Genomic DNA, 19,882 nt, shown 5'->3' with positions numbered 1-19,882 from the left:
CCTAATCCATGTGCATGCATTTCCTTGAATCCCTACTGCGTTCAGTTTGAGAATTAATCTTTTATGCGGGACTTTGTCAAAAGCTTTCTGGAAATCTAAATAGACCATGTCGTATGCTTTGCAGTTATCCATTTTCAATGTTGCATCCTCAAAAAAGTCAAGTAGGTTAGTTAGACATGATCTCCCTTTCCTAAAACCATGCTGACTGTCTCCCAGGATATTGTTACCATATAGGTAATTTTCCATTTTGGATCTTATTATAGTTTCCATAAGTTTACATATAATAGAAGTCAGGCTTATTGGTCTGTAGTTACCTGGTTCGGTTTTGTCTCCCTTTTTGTGGATTGGTATTACGTTTGCTATTTTCCAGTCTGTCGGTACAACCCCTGTGTCGAGAGACTGTTGCATGATCTTGGTTAGCGGTTTGTAAATAACTTCTTTCATTTCTTTGAGTACTATTGGGAGGATCTCATCTGGCCCAGGGGATTTGTTTATTTTAAGAGCTCCTAGTCCCTTTAACACTTCTGCCTCTGTTATGCTAAAGTTATTTAAAATTGGATAGGAACAGGTCGACATGTGGGGCATGTTGTCCGTGTCCTCCTTTGTAAAAACCTGTGAAAAGTAATCATTTAATATATTTGCTATTTTTTTTTCCTTCATCTATGATTTTGCCATTTGTGTCTCTTAGACATTTAACCTCCTCTTTGAATGTTCTCTTGCTGTTATAATATTGGAAAAACATTTTGGAATTGGTTTTAGCCCCCTTAGCAATATTGATTTCTATCTCTCTCTTGGCCTTTCTAACTTCCTTTTTGACTTGTGTTTGCAGTACCTAGTACTCTTTCTGTGTACTTTGTTTTTGGTCCCTTTTTAAACACTCTGTAAAGTGCCTTTTTTCACTAGATATTTTTTTAAATTGATATATTAAAACTATTTTGGCCATTTTGTTTTAGATTTAGATTTGTCTACTTTTGGGATGTAATTGTTTTGCGCCTCTAGTACTACATTTTTAAAAAACAGCCATCCTTTTTCTGTGGATGTTTTCTCTATTTTACTCCAATCTACTTCTGTTAGTCTCTGTTTCATACCTTCATAGTTTGCTTTTCTAAAATTGTAAACCTTAGCTTTAGTCATTACTTTTGGGGTTTTAAAAAATATTTCAAATGAGACCATGTTGTGGTCTGAGTTTGCCAATGGCTCTCTGACCTCTATTTTAGTTATTCTGTCTTCATTATTTGAAAAGACTAAATCAAGGCATGCCTCCCCTCTAGTCGGTGCCTTGACAAATTGCGTAAGGAAGCAGTCATTTGTCATTTACACCATTTCAATTTTGTCCGATGTGCTCCCGACCGGGTTTTCCCATTTTATATGGGGGAAGTTGAAATCCCCCATTAGTATGGCTTCTCCTTTTCTACACGCATTTCGAATGTCATCGTACAACAGATTATTTTGCTTGGTGTCTGAATTTGGTGGTCTATAGCATGCTTCTATTATTATGCCCTTTGAATTTGTGTCCATTATTCTGACCCATATTGATTCTGCATTGTTTTCTTTGTCCTGATTTAACACCTGGGCTTCAAGACTATTTCTTATGTATAGCGCTACCCCTCTGCCTCTTCTGTCCTGCCTGTCTTTCCTATATAGTGTGTACCCACTAATATTATATTCGTCTCCATCACTCAGACAACCAAGTTTCTGTAACACCTATCACATCGTAGTTACTTGTTAGTGCAGTAGCTTCAAGTTCTAACATTTTGTTTCTGAGACTTCTAGCATTAAGATAAATACATTTAATAGTTGTCTTACCTGAGTTGTTGCTCTTGTTTTGATGTAGTCTCCCTTCTGTTTTTTTGTTTTCTCATCCCTTCCTTTCTAGTTTAAATGCTTCTGGACCTCCTGTATAGATAGTCCTTGTTGTAGAATGTGCTCCAATGTTCAAGAAAGGTGAAGCCTTCCTGTGTGCACCACGATTTCAGCCATGCATTTTGATTTTGTATTTCCAGCTGTTCATATGGTCCTTTGCAAGGCGCCGGCACTATCCCAGAAAATACCACAGTTTTGGTCTTGTCTTTTAATTTCCTTCCTAGCTCTCTGAATTTGTTTTGCAGGGATCTTGGCCTGTCTCTTCCAATGTTGTTTGTACCGATGTGGACGACTACTACTGGGTCGTCTCCTGTTCGTTCTAGGAGCCTGTCCACATTCTCAGTGATGTGTTTGACTGAGGCTCCTGGAAGGCAGCACACTGTTGTAGCAAGGGGGTCCAAACTGCGAACTGAACTTGCTGTGTTTCTCAATATGGAGTCCCCAACCATCATGACCTCCCTTCTTTTTGCTGCCTGGCCAGCACTGTCTATAGGGTCTTGATGTTTGTTTTGGTCATCTAAATGTTGAAGTGGCTCAAATGTGTTGGATGTCTGGATTTCTGGTGGTTGTGTTTGACGAAGTTTCTTTTTTTCCCTGCTTCTGCCTATCTGAACCCAGCTGTTTCGACTCTCTTCCATCTCCCTGGTGGCTTTCAGTCTGCTAGGGGTGCAGACTTCCATGAATTATGGGTGTGTCAGCTCCTCAAGCTCCTGTTGCTGTCTCATTTCCTCCAGCTCCTTTTCTAGCAGGCTTAATTGCTGGAGCAAGTCCTGGATCGTGCAGCACTTTACACAAATTTGGTTGAGCTCTGTTGGGTTTTCTCGGATTTCCCACATCATGCAGTTGTCACAGATTACTGGCTTTGGAAGTTTAGTTTAATTTAGCTTCTGCAGCTGTCAACTTGCTTTCAAACTGCTTCTAATTGCATTGTACTTGTCCACAACTGTACTTCTCCCACGATGTCGCTTCCACACGCTGTCGCTGGGAAGCCTGGCTGGCTTTTGTTTGTGTGTTCTGCAGGCTCCGCCCCTCCCCCGTGTCTCAGAACGCCGCGGGATTTGAATCAGCTGCTCCGAGTTTCAGCTTGCTACCAGAAAAATGCACGCAGCTGCAGGGCTTTAAGCTGCAGTTTTCTGATTAAAGCAACTGCAGATTTAAAGATGTAATTCCTCCTTTCTGCTTCTAACTGCGTTGTACTTGTCCACGACTGTACTTTTCCCATGTCGCTTCCACACGCTGTCGCTGGGAAGCCTGGCTGGCTTTTGTTTGTGTTTGTGCTCTGCCCCTCCCCCGTGTCTCAGAACGTCGTAGGATTTGAATCAGCTGCAAGTGCCAGGCAGGTCAGACAAAGCCTTATAGACAGGGATTCACATAACTGGTATGCAGGTACGGATGCAGACCAATATAAAAAAAAGGGGACTTAGTTATTGTTGTTTAAGACGCAAATGCGTACTGTCAGTGTGTGTGTGTGTGTGTGTGTAATATATATATATATATATATATATATATATATATATATATATATATATATATATATATATATAACACACATACACACACATATATACATATACAGTGCCTTGCAAAAGTATTCACCCCCCTCGGACTTTTCCACATTTTGTAGTGTTACAACCTGGAATTAAAATGGATTTAATTGGGATTTTTACCATTTGATTTACACAACATACTTAACACTTTGAAAGTGCAAAATATTTTTTATTGTGACACAAAAGTTAATTAAACAAAAAAAAAGACATTTGTTGGTTGCATAAGTATTCATCCCGAGTCAATACTTGGTAGAAGCACCTTTGGCAGCAATTACAGCTGTGAGTCTCTTTGGGTAAGTCTCTATTATTATTATTATTATTATTATTATTATTATTATTATTATTATTATTATTATTATTATTATTATTAACGAAAGCAAAGTCTCTACCAGCTTTGCACATCTGGATCCGGCAATTTTTGCCCATTCTTCTTGGCAAAGTTGCTCAAGCTCTATCAAGTTGGATGGGGACCGTTGGTGAACAGCAATTTTCAAGTCTTGCCACAGATTCTCAATCGGATTGAGGTCTGGGCTTTGACTGGGCCATTCTAAGACATTCAGGTTCTTGTTTTTAAACCACTCCAGTGTAGCTTTGGCTGTGTGTTTAGGGTCATTGTCCTGCTGGAAAGTGAACCTCCGCCCCAGTCCCAGGTCTCTTGCAGACTGAAACAGGTTTTCCTCTAGAATTTCCCTGTATTTGGCTCCATCCATCTTGCCCTCAATCCTGACCAGTTTCCCAGTCCCTGCCGATGAAAAGCATCCCCATAACATGATGCTGCCACCACCATGCTTCACCGTGGGGATGGTGTTCTCAGGGTGATGAGCAGTGTTGGCTTTGCGCCACACATAGCGTTTTGCGCTAAGGCCAAAAAGTTCAATTTTGGTCTCATCAGACCAGAGAACCTTTTTCCACGTGTTTGCTGTGTCTCCCACATGCCTTTTGGCAAAATCCAAACAGAATTTGATATGGGGTTTTTTCAGCAATGGCTTTCTTCTCGCCACTCTTCCATAAAGCCCAGCTTTGTGGAGCGTCCGGGTTATAGTTGTCCCATGGACGGTTTCTCCCATCTCAGCTGTGGATCTCTCCAGCTCCTTCAGAGTTACCATTGGCCTCTTGGTTGCTTCTCTGTTTAATGACCTCCTTACCTGGTCACTGAGTTTTGGTGGACGGCCTTCTCTAGGCAGAGTCGCAGTTGTGCCATATTCTTTCCATTTTTTAATAATGGATTTAACGGTGCTCCGGGGGATGTTTAAAGTTTAGGATATTTTTTTATAACCCAACCCTGATTGGTGCTTCTCCAGAACTTTATCCCGGACTTGTTTTGATAGCTCCTTGGTCTTCACGATGCTGTTTGTTTAGATATGCTCTCTAACAAACTCTGGGGCCTTCCAGAAACAGGTGTATTTAATCTGAGATCATGTGACACTTTAATTGCACACATGTGGACTCCATTCAACTAATTATGTGACTTCTGAAGGCAATTGGTTGCACCAGAGCTTATTTAGGGGTGTCACAGCAAAGGGGGTGAATACTTACGCAATCAAGACTTTTCAGTTTTTTATTTGTAAATAATTTTGAAAAATATGTAGATTTTTTTCCCCACTTTGACATTATGGACTATTTTGTGTAGATCAGTGACAAAAAATCCTAATTAAATCCATTTGAATTCCAGGTTGTAACACTACAAAATGTGGAAAAGTCCAAGGGGGGTGAATACTTATGCAAGGCACTTTATGATTTCATGGACACCGTGAATCACGATGGACCAGTCAGTTTCGAGCTTACAAGCGATTTTGGTGATGAAGGCTGAACTGTACAATCATAAACCGGAGTCAGTAACCATACAGTAGTTATGAAATTGTATACATTTTTTTTTTTTTAAACAAACAACCTACGTATTCTATGTGTATGTGTATGAAATACAATGAGTATTTGTTATAGCATTGTAAAATGTCTTATGCAGTGACTTAGAAGATCAACCTGAAACTTGGCAAGGAAACAATATTTGCCTCGCGCAATTAATGAATATGACTGATTATTTTATTATTTGCTGATTTCAGTCTTTATTAAACAAATAATATCTCTATATGGGCTACAAGCTGTACCGGTCAGATCTTTTGCTGCATAGTCAGTTGCTGTAAAACTGTGGTCAAGTAATATTATTGACTGTTTACACACACAGATAAAAAGTATACCCACACACAACCAAAAACACACAAACACGCACGTACAAATATGCATAAACACATACTGTAATTGCACTAAAGATTATTAAAGACAAAGGTTCTTTTATTTTAGAAGACTCTCAATTCCCTTTTAACTTCACAAACACATTATCACCTGATTATGTTGACCAGTCAAAGTCTGATTATTGTGGCAATTGCTGGGTGTAGTAACTACTGGCTTGATCAAAAAACTAAATTGAAATACTTACACGAAAATATAATAATTTTAGTGGATGAGCAATGGGGAGAAAACGTAAATCAGTTTATGAATATTCAAAAGAAAACAAATGTTTCGAAGTATACAAAAAGCAAAAATAGCAGAAGTGGGTCAGATCTCCCGATGGCTTGCACCACCCAGTTCTGTCAACTTTAATTTCTTTTCATGATTTCAAGGTGAATAAACCTGGCTTGTTTTGTGTTGATAACATGTTCATACCTTCTGCAGATTCTATTTCCGTCAGCACAGTGATTGCCCAAATGTTCGCAAAGTACCAGCTAACTTGGGAAAATTTGGCTTCGACTTGCACAGATTCTGCATCATCATACATGCCAGGCACATTAAACTTAAGAAACCAGAACTGCTACACATCATATTCCAATGTTTAAATTAAAAACTATTTATTACTGATTTTATCCAGATTGTACAATAAAGTGAAAAATTCCCAGATTTTTTTTTTTTTTTTTTTTTTGAAGATAAAGAAAAACCAAAACGCGGAACACTAATTGTACAGTACTATATAACTATACGGTAAAAAATCCTCAACAAACAATCAGCGTGCAGCATCCAAACATTTGTTTTATAAATAAAGATTCTAGCTGGAGATTCGTAGCTCCGACTGTGCTGGTACCTCATGGGTGTATTGTAAGCTTTGCAGATTATTAATTCACATAAATACATTTCTGCTGTAATTATCAATTTAAAAATAAAACAATCAGTTTTTTTCCCCCTCTCGGTAAATTTTGTGTTATGAAAAGTAAACTAGAACCATTGTTTAAAACTCCAATTTTAAAATAACTTTGCTCACAGAAACCATTGCATTAAAACAAATAAAGGTAAGTCTACGGTTATTTTAAGTATTGTAGTGATTTTTTAATGTACATATTTTTCAGTAAGCTATACGGTTTATTGTGTGGTCCATCGAGATCAAAAAAAAAATTCAGGTGGTCCCCGAACAAAAAGGTTTGAGAACCACTGCCTTATGTGATGGCAGTGGAAAGTATCAAAAGAAGAATGACAACTAAATACTGTGCTGAAATTAGTATACGCGTTCTTCAACCAAGTAGCCAAAGCAAAGACACGTCCAGCTTGCAATGCTTTTCCCACAGACTACTGTTAGAAATATGCTGAATAGCCTAGACATTCAAGTTATACAGTACCAAGTGACTGACGTGACAGGATCTGGTGGTTTATAAATCCTACCACACACTACTGCAGAATTAGAACACGTTTTTTTTCTTTTCTCAGATGAACCTTGTAAAAACAGACGTAAGTAATCAACTGTCCACAGACATTTTGAATGGCATTCTGACTATCAAGACTGCTATTAAAAACAGACCAACGAAGCAAATGATTCAGTCTGCAAATGTGTCCATGTATGACCATAAGAAGTAAATGAGACCTAAAGGCCTACTAACTGGAGATCATCTCGTAGTGAGTACGGAGGACAGGGCTAACAATAGATAGTACCAACTGCAATGAACTAACCCTCTGCAGATAGTCTGCAGGTGGGGGTTAAAGATGATCTCAATTGCAATGCACACAATTTAACAGCAGTCTGCCCCCTTGAGGTCTGTAAAATTGATACAGTTAAAGTCCAGCAATTGTTTAGACTGAAGTTTAGAACTGTCATGAGCTGCAAAGCTAAATGTATTACCCAACTAGCAAATGATAATTAAACTTGTCCTACTGGTTTTGCTCTTACACCACAGATGGCTCATATCTGGCTCTATTTAACATGATAATCACATCAAACAAAACTCAATACTGCTAAGCGCTATAAGAAGATCTTAACATTTTACTTGCAGTATGAAAAAAAAGAAAAAAAAACTAGTGCTAACTCTTATACGTGACGGCATAGAGATGAAACTCTAAGATTGTGAACTTCTGTACAACTAAACACACATCTCGGTGTTAGTACCATGAGCCAGTGCAAGCTAGTGTAAAAGCTATAGGCACTGTGACAACCAACCCTGGTCTCCCCTATAGACCTGAATACGGTGCACGTTAAAGCAAAGTTATATTACATTTGTGAATAAGATATTTAAAGTCAGTAAGCTGGATGTCGTCTGAAAGTTACATATCCTGTTGAGTTTAGTTAGTGCTGCAAAGCAGGAGCTAGGATTTATTTTTGTTTTGTATTGTTTGTTAAAAGAAGCCGTGTTCCCACTGGAAATGGGGCACCACAGAGCAAACAAACAAACAAACAAACATACAGGTACCGTCCTCTTTAAACTGTTACTGTACATAAAGAAGCTTTGTCACAAGTTGTAATTCTGAAAACTTTTTTTACATTGTTAATATATAATTGTATTGCCGTATTTGCATCAAGCAAGCCCTTTTCTAAGTGTTACGTTTGAAATGTGTTCTGTGAATTCGTAGCACAAACTGTGGATTAGTGAATCAACAATACTACCCCGCGCTCCCCTTCTCTTCAAAGCCACACAGCCACTTTAAGTTACAAGATTCGTAGGATTTAGCAATCAAAAGATCAAAGGGTGACATCACAGAAATTTTGAATGAATTGCCGGTCCAGAGGGTAGCTGACATTGGACTATCATTCTGTTTGTATTATTATTATTATTATTATTATTATTATTATTATTATTATTATTATTATTACTACTACTACAATGCCTTGTCAAGCTTGTTTTTGTCTGGAAGCATTTACATTTATTTAGGAAAACAGCCATAATGATAATTCCTGTAGGTATGTAATGTATGGGAAAAGAGTAATAATTTGATGTATGGCTTATGACTATCTGATCAGTTTTACTGCCTTGTCCGGGCAGTTTTGTCTCTGTCTGGCTTTTACCCACTCCCTTAAAAAAGAATGCTAGTTTATGCCATTTCAGATCGGTATTGTTATGAAATAAGAAAATGAAACACTGTTTGGATTGCTTTTTTAACCTTCATAATTAAGACACTAGAACTACATTTCTGCGATTTGTTCATGCTTTGGTTGCAATTGAGACACATATTTTGAAGATCCCGCCGCAATTTATGTAGGGACTCTGTTAATTCTGCAGTGTGATGCAAAATGTTTGGCCACAGCTGTATATAACAAATTAACTGGTTTGGTAGTTTTTTGTAGCAGAATCAAAACTGGCTCACAGGGTCTTAATCTTAATTGATAATGTGCTTATCAGGTTGACACTTCAGAGCATAGTGTTGATGGTACTGGATGATCTAGTTAAACCCTTCCTATGTGCATGAAAAGAAGAGATTTCTAAAGAGCTTTTCATGGCTGTCAGTGCCTTGTGAATCAATATGCTGCTGTTTCTTATTGTGGTGGTAACAAAGATTATCATTATCAAGGAAAGTATTCCTGAAGCATTGGCAAGCTAGTAAATCCATAGGACTGCAATGCATGCTAATAGTGATTTTATTTATAACATGGTCACCAAGATTTTTTCACTGCAGCATACAATATCCATGTTTATCCAGGTACTCAGTTGTTGGGTTGCTTCATAAGAATGTTACTGCACTATCTTCTAAAGACAATTTTGTCTTTTGTAAGTGCTGTTAAAATTGTTGAGAAATAGTTACACACAAGTGCACAGTGTTATGAAGTTTAGAAGACTAATTTTAAAGGATTATACGCAGACAATACCGGTAGTGGGTAGTAACATTTTTTTAGTGAGAAACCAGCTATCCTTGACCCGAGTCAAGACAGTGCGGTACACAACAGTATGTACTGTAAATATTATTAGTCTAGGGCTGCAACGAACGGTACATTTTGACCTTGGAATGTTCGGAACACATTACCGAAGGAAGGTTCGAACCTTAGATGGTACTCATTTGCATAATTTACTGGTGACGTCACCATAGCTACTAGTTTATAATCCATATAAATAGAATAAAACATTCACATTTAATTTAAAAATACGTTATATACAACAGTAATCATGTTTTTATAATTTAAATACAAATAAAAAATGCATGTTGTTTATTTAAACGTAATTGAAGATGTTTGCGATACATACAGTAAGCTTGCATTGCACAACTGCAGCGGACTGAGGCAAAACAAAGTTTTTTAACCGTTACCGTTCCAAGCAGGTTATCAGATTGGTTATGCCTCCATGATACGAGTCGCTTGCACAGTTTGCATAAAACTTTTTTTTTTTTTTTTGGTCGTCTGGGCATTAAACAAAAAAATCCCAAACAGCAGAGGGGTTTCGAGACATTTCTTTAAATACAGTTTACGCCATACAGCGCTTTGCTGTCGAGATGGCGAATGAAGAAATTAAAGATTTGCTTTTGGATAACACAAGCTGGAGGGGGGAGGAACGGACGGTGCTCTGTTTTCGGAATTAAAATTATTAATGTTATTGTATATTTTGTATGTTTCAAACATATTCTACCATAGCACTTCTCTTACACTGTCTTGTACACTAGATATTCAGTACATATTTTACCGAAGCACTACAACCGTACCGCCCCAGTGGTTTTGGATACTATACCCTGCTCCATACACGGCAGCGGCACCATATGGCGTTGCTACGTATAGGCTAACGATTTGGTAGCAGATTTTAATACAACTTTTGCTTATGTAATGTGCATTATACAAATCAGAAGATCGAATTTTGCACGTGAGTGACATTTAATGTGTGATTTTATAGTATTCATATATTGTTGTACTCGTAAAAACACCAATGCAGAAAAAAATATACAATGTGACATTAACTTTTATAGCCACTTGCTGTCAAACATTGCGTATAACTTCTACCTATACTGTACAGTACAAAAGAAATGTAGCCTATGCAATCAGCTACAACAACATTTGTTATATTCTTATTTTAAGCATACACTGCTTAAAATGCAGCACAACTTAAATTGTTCACTTAATCAAAATAAATAAAGGTGACAAAATTAAGTCAAACATGAATTGCAAGATAAACACAAATTGCAAAAGGCCATTTTGAAGTAGATTGTGTAATAATAATAATAATAATAATAATAATAATAATAATAATAATAATAATAATAATGATAATAATAATGTAACGACCCGGCAGTCTGCGCTAACTAAGAGGACTTGTTTTGCTGTTTGGACGCGGAGAGTGTTTGCTGAGCAGCACGGGGCAGGTGAACACTCCAGTCTCTATTCAAAAGAGCTTTTTAAAAAAAAAAAAAAAAAAAAAAAAAAAAAAAAAGCATCAGAATAATATTCTACTCACAGTTCATCTTTGAATTTAATATAGCATTAAGTCTATTCTGCTGCACACAACTCGGCTAACCTATTGTTGTCTTCAGATAATATAAAAAAAAATCCAAACACAGCTCTTTTGAGCACTGGGAAAATTACTGTCTCGGTGTTCTTACGTCATTAGTATAGTAAGCGCGCCTGTGACGAGGAGCCCCGCCCCCTTTGTATATAGTACCTGTGCACTGAGTGTTACAATATTGTTAATATTGTATATATGATTTATTGTAAATATATGACAGGCAGAAAGCCGTGTCGTTGTAGTGTTATGATTTAAAATAGAGGACGAGTGAGAATGCCGTTCGCTATTATTTGTTATTGTTTCATTATATGAAAAAAGGGTGCGCTTTGGAATCAATGGTTTCTTCAAGACTTTACAAACGAAACAGGTGAAGAAAGTATCTGAACGTCATTGTTCCGTGTTGAAGGAGTGCCTTGGTTTTCGCTGATATTTAGTTGTTTTGGAGGTCACGCAACAATGGAGTTGCAGATTCTTCACCCATTTCGTTTGTAAAGAATATCCTGCAATTGCCTATTGCAGTAAGCAAACCTATTACTTCCTCTGTTCAGACTAGACCACAGAGGGTCTGCCTTGAATTTGTATGTACATTATAAAATCCACAGTTGCTACTTTTTTATGATAAAAAATGTTTAAGCTCTCCATGATAAAGTATGCAGAAAATGCAACTCCCCTCCCCGCCTTCACAGACGATTGTACCTTGTACTTTAGCTAGATTTCTCCAGACTGTAAAAAAAACCAAAAAAAAACAACTGTATAAATGGGTTCCAGAATTTGTAAAAAGGATGTAAAATAACTAATTGTAAGTCACTTGGATAAAAGCGTCAGTCAAATTTTTATATGCCATTATGCCATAATAACGCAGTAATTATGGCAAATAACGCAATACATTTTTTTTTTCTAAACGTTTTCGTAGAAGTAGTATACAGTTCATGATTGTCCTACAATCCTTCTCTTCAGCTTCATATTAAGCATTCAGCATTAGCATGTCCGAAATTACATTGGCATTGGCATTGGCGTTAGCATGTCCGAAATTATATTAGCATTGGCATTGACGTTAGCATGTCCGAAATTACATTTGCATTGGCATTGGCGTTAGCATGTCCGAAATTACATTAGCATTGGCATTGGCGTTAGCATGTCCGAAATTACATTAACATAAATGAAATATACAAAGGGGGTCTACCGCCATTCTCAGTGTCTGTTTGGTTTCTGCTCACAAATGTGAATTGAGTAACCAATTCCGGTGTTTATTGGATATATACCGATTTTCATTTTTTGGTATGGGGTGGGGTGGGGGTGGGGGGGGGTCGGGTGGTATCGTTTTTATCGGTTAAAACTGAAAATCAGAAGCACTATATATAATAAAGATTAGAGTAATAATATTCTATTAACGTTTAAAATTGATTGTATTTCCTGTCTGTCTCTCTCCTGATTGACAATAAACCAAAACATGTTATTAGAAAATAACTTTGTTAAATCTAAAGAACTAGTAAACAAGAGATCTTTTGTGTGTCTGTGCTTGTAGTTTAAAAAATATTGGGGAAAATATGTTGTACACTGCAGCAAAAGCTTATAACTGTTATTTTGTTAAAATAAAGTTTATTAAAGCTTCTTAGCAATGGTGAAAGCTTGTGTTAGCCTAGAGGAAAACGTCTTCTAAAACACACTAATATATATATATATATATATATATATATATATATATATATATATATATATATATATATATATATATATATATATATATAGCCTATTTTATTAAAGCATGAATATGTGGTTGATCCCATTAGGGCTCAAAAATAGTTGCCATCTTTTACGAACTATAGAATATATCAAATTATACCGTTTCTCTCTGAAGACTATAGCAGTGAAGTTCATTTGTGAAATGCAGTCTCTCTCTCGCCCTGAACTGACAGTCTTACGATTCCATTCGTGGTGTTTTGTAGTAAGGGCTGGTTCTGTGGCGCTTTGATCTGGAGTGTACCACCGTGTGTTGGACCAGCAGGGTGGTGAGTTTTGGTCCGGTTCAGGACTGCTGGCGTGTCTACTGTACTTTATTCGCGGAACTGGGTGGGGGTGGGGGTGGGGGTGAGGGGCGGGGGGAGGTGGTTGATGATTGACGTTGGAAGCTGTCTTCAAAGGAGGGCGGCGAGCGGGGCTCACTCGTTTTAATCATAATCACCAAAAGAAAACAGGTAACACTCGAGAAAATCCCATTGTTTCCTAATAACTGTTAAAACCTACTGAATCCAGTGTTCGATTTCATCAACATGTATATTGCAATCTTATTGTACATTCATATTTACACTGATTTATTTATTTTCATATTTACACTGATTTATTTTAACCCTCGTGATTTTAATTAAGCGGTTATTGTAGTCCGAGTGACTGATGTGCAAACACAATATTTTAGGTTGATGTATAGCGCGTATAGGCTTTATGTAAAGTAATATAGATGCTATATGATACTATTTTATTGTCGTGGGTATTTATAACTTAATTCCAGATTGGATACAGTGCATATTACATCATATTGTGAATTGTTCAACGCATTTCTCTGTGGTTGAGTTCCTTAGCTGGATTAATTTGTATTGCATTTGTAAGCAGTTTGTTCCGTCTCAAACCAGAAGACGAAGAGGTTTTGTCAGATCTGGTTGGATAATAATGAAAACAAGTACGGCAGCTCTTGGTTAATCTGCGGGTTACATTTCGGTTGGACCAACTTGTGTTCTAAACTGTAACAACAACGAAGTGCATGCATGTTGCCTCTCTCCTTTCCTTTTGACTAGCATTATTTTGAAAGCACTATGCCTAATATATTTGATCTCTGTCCATGTTGAAAACAAAGGACCACTGCAGTGCCTGCTCTCAAACTAGCCTGTTTACACTCGATTGCGCTAAAGCCCGCCTTCCAACCTGCGCACTGGTTAGTCAGTGTGTCATAGGCTAGGGATGTGATCGCTTTTCATGTGGTGTTTGTAGAAAGAAAAAAGTGACCCGAGGAAGAAAAAGCTGTGAAAGAGAGTGGTCATGTGTGTTTTATTATGGCAAACGTAACGTTATGGTACGCTTTTAGTGGTGTTAGGATATCCGATTGGTCAGGTTTGTGCACTATTTCTTAATAAGAAAATGCAAATTTAAGAGCAACAGTATCCTGACTGTTCGTGAAGTGCTACTTCTGTGCATTATTTCTCGTGGTGGAATAGCTTTTTAAAGTGGTACCCGGTAACTGACTTTGAACAAAGTAACGCAGCGAACGTTGAGTGGTAGTGGAAAGAAAATGTGCAGCCTCTTACTATACCAATCTACATTGACAATGTATGTATTGTTGTTAAAAGATAAACTAGAACTATTGTCCTATTATAATACTGCAATACCCCTACTTCTTTATGTACCGTTATTTTATTTAGCAACGTTAAAACCAAGCTAGTGCTTTTAGTTTTAAATAAATTATAACAACAACAAATTGCTCCCAAACAAAGGTGGCAACTACTTTTAAAAACGTTGTATCTTTTTAAATAATGGCATAACACTGCAGCTGTGTACCACTGTATTGTACCAATACAGGTTTATTATTCTGATGTCTTATTGGAAACCAAACCTCGACCCACTTCCATTAAAACACGTATTTCATTATTTTAACATGAGTTAGTTGTTGTTTGGGTTTAGTAAGTTTTGCTTTTAAAGTTAGGTGCTTGTAGTTGTTTTTTGGTCTTGCAATGTATCCTTGTGTGGGTAAGATATCAACCAAACTGCTTACACCCTCCATTTGACTACTTACTCGATGATGTACATAAGAATGCTTGTTATACTGGAATAATACAATATATAAATGTATTCCCAATTCCATCACTTTTGGCTTATAGATTATATCAAATAAAGGTCACTCATTCAGATGTGTAACCTTGAAATAACAGTGTGGGTTGTGCTTTGTCAAGATGAATAATCCTTCAGGTGAAACTGACTGGCACCAGACCTGTCAGAAGCTATCTTTTTGTATTTTGTGTTGTGGAGCCAATTAAGTTGTAAAATACAGTTACCTAGCAAGTGGTATTATTATTTTTTTTTTGGGGGGGGGGGAGGGGTGGCAGCAGCATTTTATGTGCCAGCATTATTTTGTTTCTTTGGTTCTTTAAATGTTGTGTATGTAGTCTAAATCCCCATTTACTGTCTCCCAGGATCTTGATCAGATAGCCTACATTATGAAAATTATTCTCAATAGGGACTCTCTTCGGATGGCTGTCCTTCTACCTTTAGGCAGGTTTATTCTGGTGATAACAAGAATGTTTACGAAGAGTTTAGAATGTAGGCTTAACAAAGCAGACATGTGTAGCTGTTTTCTCCTTCATTCCTGAGCTCTGACAAGTGTATCAGCGCTCCAGATAAGCTGCATACTCGGTGTTTTACGTATTGAAAAAAATATGAAGTATGCATAATATTTAAATTTAATGTGTAAAGGTACACATAGCAATTTTGCTGCACAGCTTGAATTTGCATGTTATCAAGCTTCTTGGACTTCATTGGTTCCTGGCGACTCAATGACCAATTGTGAACATACTGCATGCGGAAGCTAGAGATGGGACAGCTTGTAGCTTGTCTGGGAATTACCAGGAACACGTGACCATTAAGTCTGGGTTTTCAATATAAATCAAAAGTATGGTTGAATCACTTGCTTGAAAGGTGTTTGTGACTGGTGAACGCAGTAGCTAACTATATCGAGAGTAGCAACTTCTCAGACTATAATATTATTAAAGCAGGACTAAATAAGACCAGTAGTTCATTATAGTTAAAATGTAAGGTTGTAGTTAATGCATACCCAGTAAGTTAGCATTAAAGTATGTACTGTATTTATTGGAAGTACTCATGACTTCAAGGTAATGTTGCATTTTACTCAACCAAAATGCAATTTACGCACATAGTGTTTAAATTGGAGAGTAAATTACTCAAACCAAAACCTTACATGGAGCGCTGGTGTATAATCTTTTTTTTTTTAGATTAAGAATGATTAAGCGAAGAGGGAATTACTGTAACAACTAACCCCAATGTATTTTATATTTTCAGCTTTTATACCCAATATTGGTAGAATAAACTGAAGCCATTTGTTTTTTCTTTCACACAAAGCCATGATTTGATTTATAATTTTTTTCAAGGCTGGTCTTTGCCATTATTTATTGTGCAATATCACACACTGACATTGTTTAAACATAGCATGAGCTTGAAGAATCTGATGGATGGAAAATACTGACCTGCTTTTCATTGGTTTCTGGAAAGGGCTACCAGACAAGTGTTCAAGTACCAGGTGTATGTGACTAAGAGCGACAAACAGCAAGCTGCAGTATTTGTGACGAGGCTCCAAGGGCTGTATTGCGTAGGGATGGGAATTTTAAACGTTTTAAACGTATAAACTATCATCATGTACAGCAGCCTGTCGCATATCCGACAGCTGTATGCCATAGTAAGGGCGGCTATAAAAAAGAAGGTTTGGCAATTGCCTCCAAGTAGTTTTTCTGATTGGTGCAACACAAGATTGACACTGGGACAGGTTTTATTCTCAATCGATCTGGCGCTTCATTCCTCCACTGTGTGTTCATGCTGTAGGGGCGTGGTATGGTTCAGTACACATGGGTTAAGAAAAGCATTTTTTTTCTGATGCTGGTTATATATTTAATAAAATTGCATCTCTAAACAAAGGAACGAGGCAAAGCCATGTTTTGGAATTATTTTGAGGAAGCAAATGAGAACCGTGTTATGTAAATAATTATGCCAAACAAAATTGCTGTACCACTTGAAATTAAATGAAAACATTAAGAATTACTGTGGATGGAGTTACGGAATGCAGTAAAAAGCAAACCTCCACAATAAACAGAACGCTCTAGATGGTGACTGAATATGTGTAACACGATTTTAAAAGTGAGTTTTTTTTTTTTTCAGTATTATTTCAGAGAACGCTTAATGGTAAATTAATTATGTATAGGCTTTAATTTACCGGTATACTTTTACGCAAATCATTTGTTTAAAAAAAGATCCCTAAACAGTAGATTCTGTAATGTACAGTACTGTGCAAAAGTTTTAGGCAGGCGTGAAAAAATGCTGTAAAGTAAGAATGCTTTCAAAAATAGACATGTTAATAGATTATATTTATCAATTAACTAAATGCAAAGTGAGTGAACAGAATAAAAATCTAAATCAAATCCATATTTGGTGTGACCACCCTTTGCCTTCAAAACAGCATCAGTTCTTCTAGGTACACTTGCACAAAGTCAGGGATTTTGTAGGCATACAGTCAGGTGTATGATTAAACAATTACACCAAACAGGTGCTAATGATCATCAATTCAATATGTAGGTTGAAACACAATCATTAACTGAAACAGAAATAGCTGTGTAGGAGGAATAAAACTGGTTGAGGAACAGCCAAACTCAGCTAACAAGGTGAGGTTGCTGAAGACAGTTTACTGTCAAAAGTCATACACAATGGCAAGACTGAGCACAGCAACAAGACACAAGGTAGTTATACTACATCAGCAAGATCTCTCCCAGGCAGAAATTTCAAGGCAGACAGGGGTTTCCAGATGTGCTGTTCAAGCTCTTTTGAAGAAGCACAAAGAAACGGGCAACGTTGAGGACCGTAGACGCAGTGGTCGGCCAAGGAAACTTACTGCAGCAGATGAAAGACACATCATGCTTAGTTCCCTGGTACACCCATCTACTGTCCGGAGAAGTCTGGTCAGAAGTGGCCTTCATGGAAGACTTGCGGCCAAAAAGCCATACCTCCGACGTGGAAACAAGGCCAAGCGACTCAACTATGCACGAAAACACAGGAACTGGGGTGCATAAAAATGGCAGCAGGTGCTCTGGACTGATGAGTCAACATTTGAAATATTTGGCTGTAGCAGAAGGCAGTTTGTTCGCCGAAGGGCTGGAGAGCGGTACACGAATGAGTGTCTGCAGGCAACAGTGAAGCATGGTGGAGGTTCCTTGCAAGTTTGGGGCTGCATTTCTGCAAATGGAGTTGGGGATTTGGTCAGAATTAATGGTCTCCTCAATGCTGAGAAGTACAGGCAGATACTTATCCATCATGCAATACCATCAGGGAGGCATCTGATTGGCCCCAAATTTATTCTGCAGCATGACAACGACCCCAAACATACAGCGAAAGTCATTAAGAACTATCTTCAGTGTAAAGAAGAACAAGGAGTCCTGGAAGTGATGGTATGGCCCCCACAGAGCCCTGATCTCAACATCATTGAGTCTGTCTGGGATTACATGAAGAGAGAGAAGCAACTGAGGCTGCCTAAATCCACAGAAGAACTGTGGTTAGTTCTCCAAGATGTTTGGGCCAACCTACCCGCCGAGTTCCTTCAAAAACTGTGCAAGTGTACCTAGAAGAATTGATGCTGTTTTGAAGGCAAAGGGTGGTCACACCAAATATTGATTTGATGTAGATTTTTCTTCTGTTCACTCACTTTGCATTTTGTTAATTGATAAATATAAACTATTAACATGTCTATTTTTGAAAGCATTCTTACTTTACAGCATTTTTTCACACCTGCCTAAAACTTTTGCACAGTACTGTATGTAAGCTGTTTTACTATTTTTATTATTATTATTATTATTATTATTATTATTATTATTATTATTATTGGTTTTGTTTTGTTCTTTGAGTATAATATACTGTAAAAAAAAATGTATTCACTTTGTGCCCACAGGGCCAGCGCAGGTACATCTCAATAGCGCAGTGCAAATACAAAGAGACATTGACTAAAATACAAATAATACAAATGCTTTTAAAAAGTCAAAATTCCCATTTGGCTTATTTTTTTTTTTTTAGATTCTATTGATTTTTTTAGTATTACTATGCAGGACAGCCACTATAAGATCCTTACCTTACCTTAAATGTGCACGGATGAATCTACCGATTTAATGTACCAGTTAATCAACTAATACCCATAAATTAACTGAATCGAGGGACAGCCCTGATTTCAAGTATATACTTTGGTGTGAACATGCTGTTGTTGTTGTTGTTGTTGTTGTTGTTGTTGTTGTTGTTGTTGTTGTTGTTGTTGTTGTTGTTGTTGTTGTTGTTGTTGTTGTTGTTGTTGTTGTTGTTGTGTTTTTTTTTTTTTTTTTTTTGTCTTTGCGATGTTAAAACATTATTTGCTTATTTAGGGGTTCTTTGCTTGGAAAATGCTAACCAGGGCTGTCCATCAGAATGGAATATAAAGAGATTGTGTGTGTATGTAGATATGGTTTAAATGTTTAAACGCTGACACTTGCAAAGCATTTAAACGTTCATAAAAATGTACCAAACGCACATCCCTAGTACTGAGCTTTTCCAGGCCCTGCTCTAGGCAAGTCCGCTCAGGTAGAAAACTCAACTGTCACATTGTCTCAAATGTACTGCCCTCTTCTAGTACTACTTCAGGGCATCTGCTTCATTTCAAGAGTGATTTGAATATCTGGCAATAACTAGGGCTTATACTGTATTATGAACGTAATGCCAGAAGTTAAACAAAACAAACCTGTTTTTATTTTAGGCCTGCATTTGCATTTCAGGTGAAAGCAGTGTACTGTAAAGCTAAAACAAGCAGGTGTTCCCCTTCGGGCTAGTTACTGTAATAAAATCAGCATCGTGAAAATGATATACGTAGTATTTAAAAAATTTTTTTTTTTTAAACGGCTCACTGGACAGAAAGACGCTTCTTCGATACTGTCAAAGTGAGTTCCAGTATCACACAAATCTGCTGCGTGCTGAACACGCCTTCATGTCTCAAAATACACTAGCAGCTCTTCTGCTACAGAC

The 19,882-nt window shown here is 37.3% G+C and overlaps 1 protein-coding gene across 2 annotated transcripts in view; it reads left to right on the top strand.

The window, feature by feature from the left end:
• Positions 1-19,882, top strand: part of LOC117409321 (E3 ubiquitin-protein ligase RNF38) — a 136,043-nt gene that overhangs the window by 76,041 nt on the left and 40,120 nt on the right. The window contains exon 1 of one of the 2 annotated variants that reach the window (XM_058996649.1): positions 13,205-13,275. The exons of the other annotated variant lie outside the window; for it this stretch is intronic. The gene's annotated coding sequence lies outside the window, so the exon portion shown is untranslated. Of the gene's footprint in view, positions 1-13,204; positions 13,276-19,882 lie in introns of those variants that run through there. 2 annotated transcript variants of the gene reach the window in all.

Source organism: Acipenser ruthenus, chromosome 2 (assembly GCF_902713425.1).
Source record: "Acipenser ruthenus chromosome 2, fAciRut3.2 maternal haplotype, whole genome shotgun sequence".
NCBI classification, from domain to species: Eukaryota; Metazoa; Chordata; class Actinopteri; order Acipenseriformes; family Acipenseridae; genus Acipenser; species Acipenser ruthenus.
Note: the sequence above shows the minus strand (reverse complement) of the source record. Positions and strands in the feature narration are given on the sequence as shown.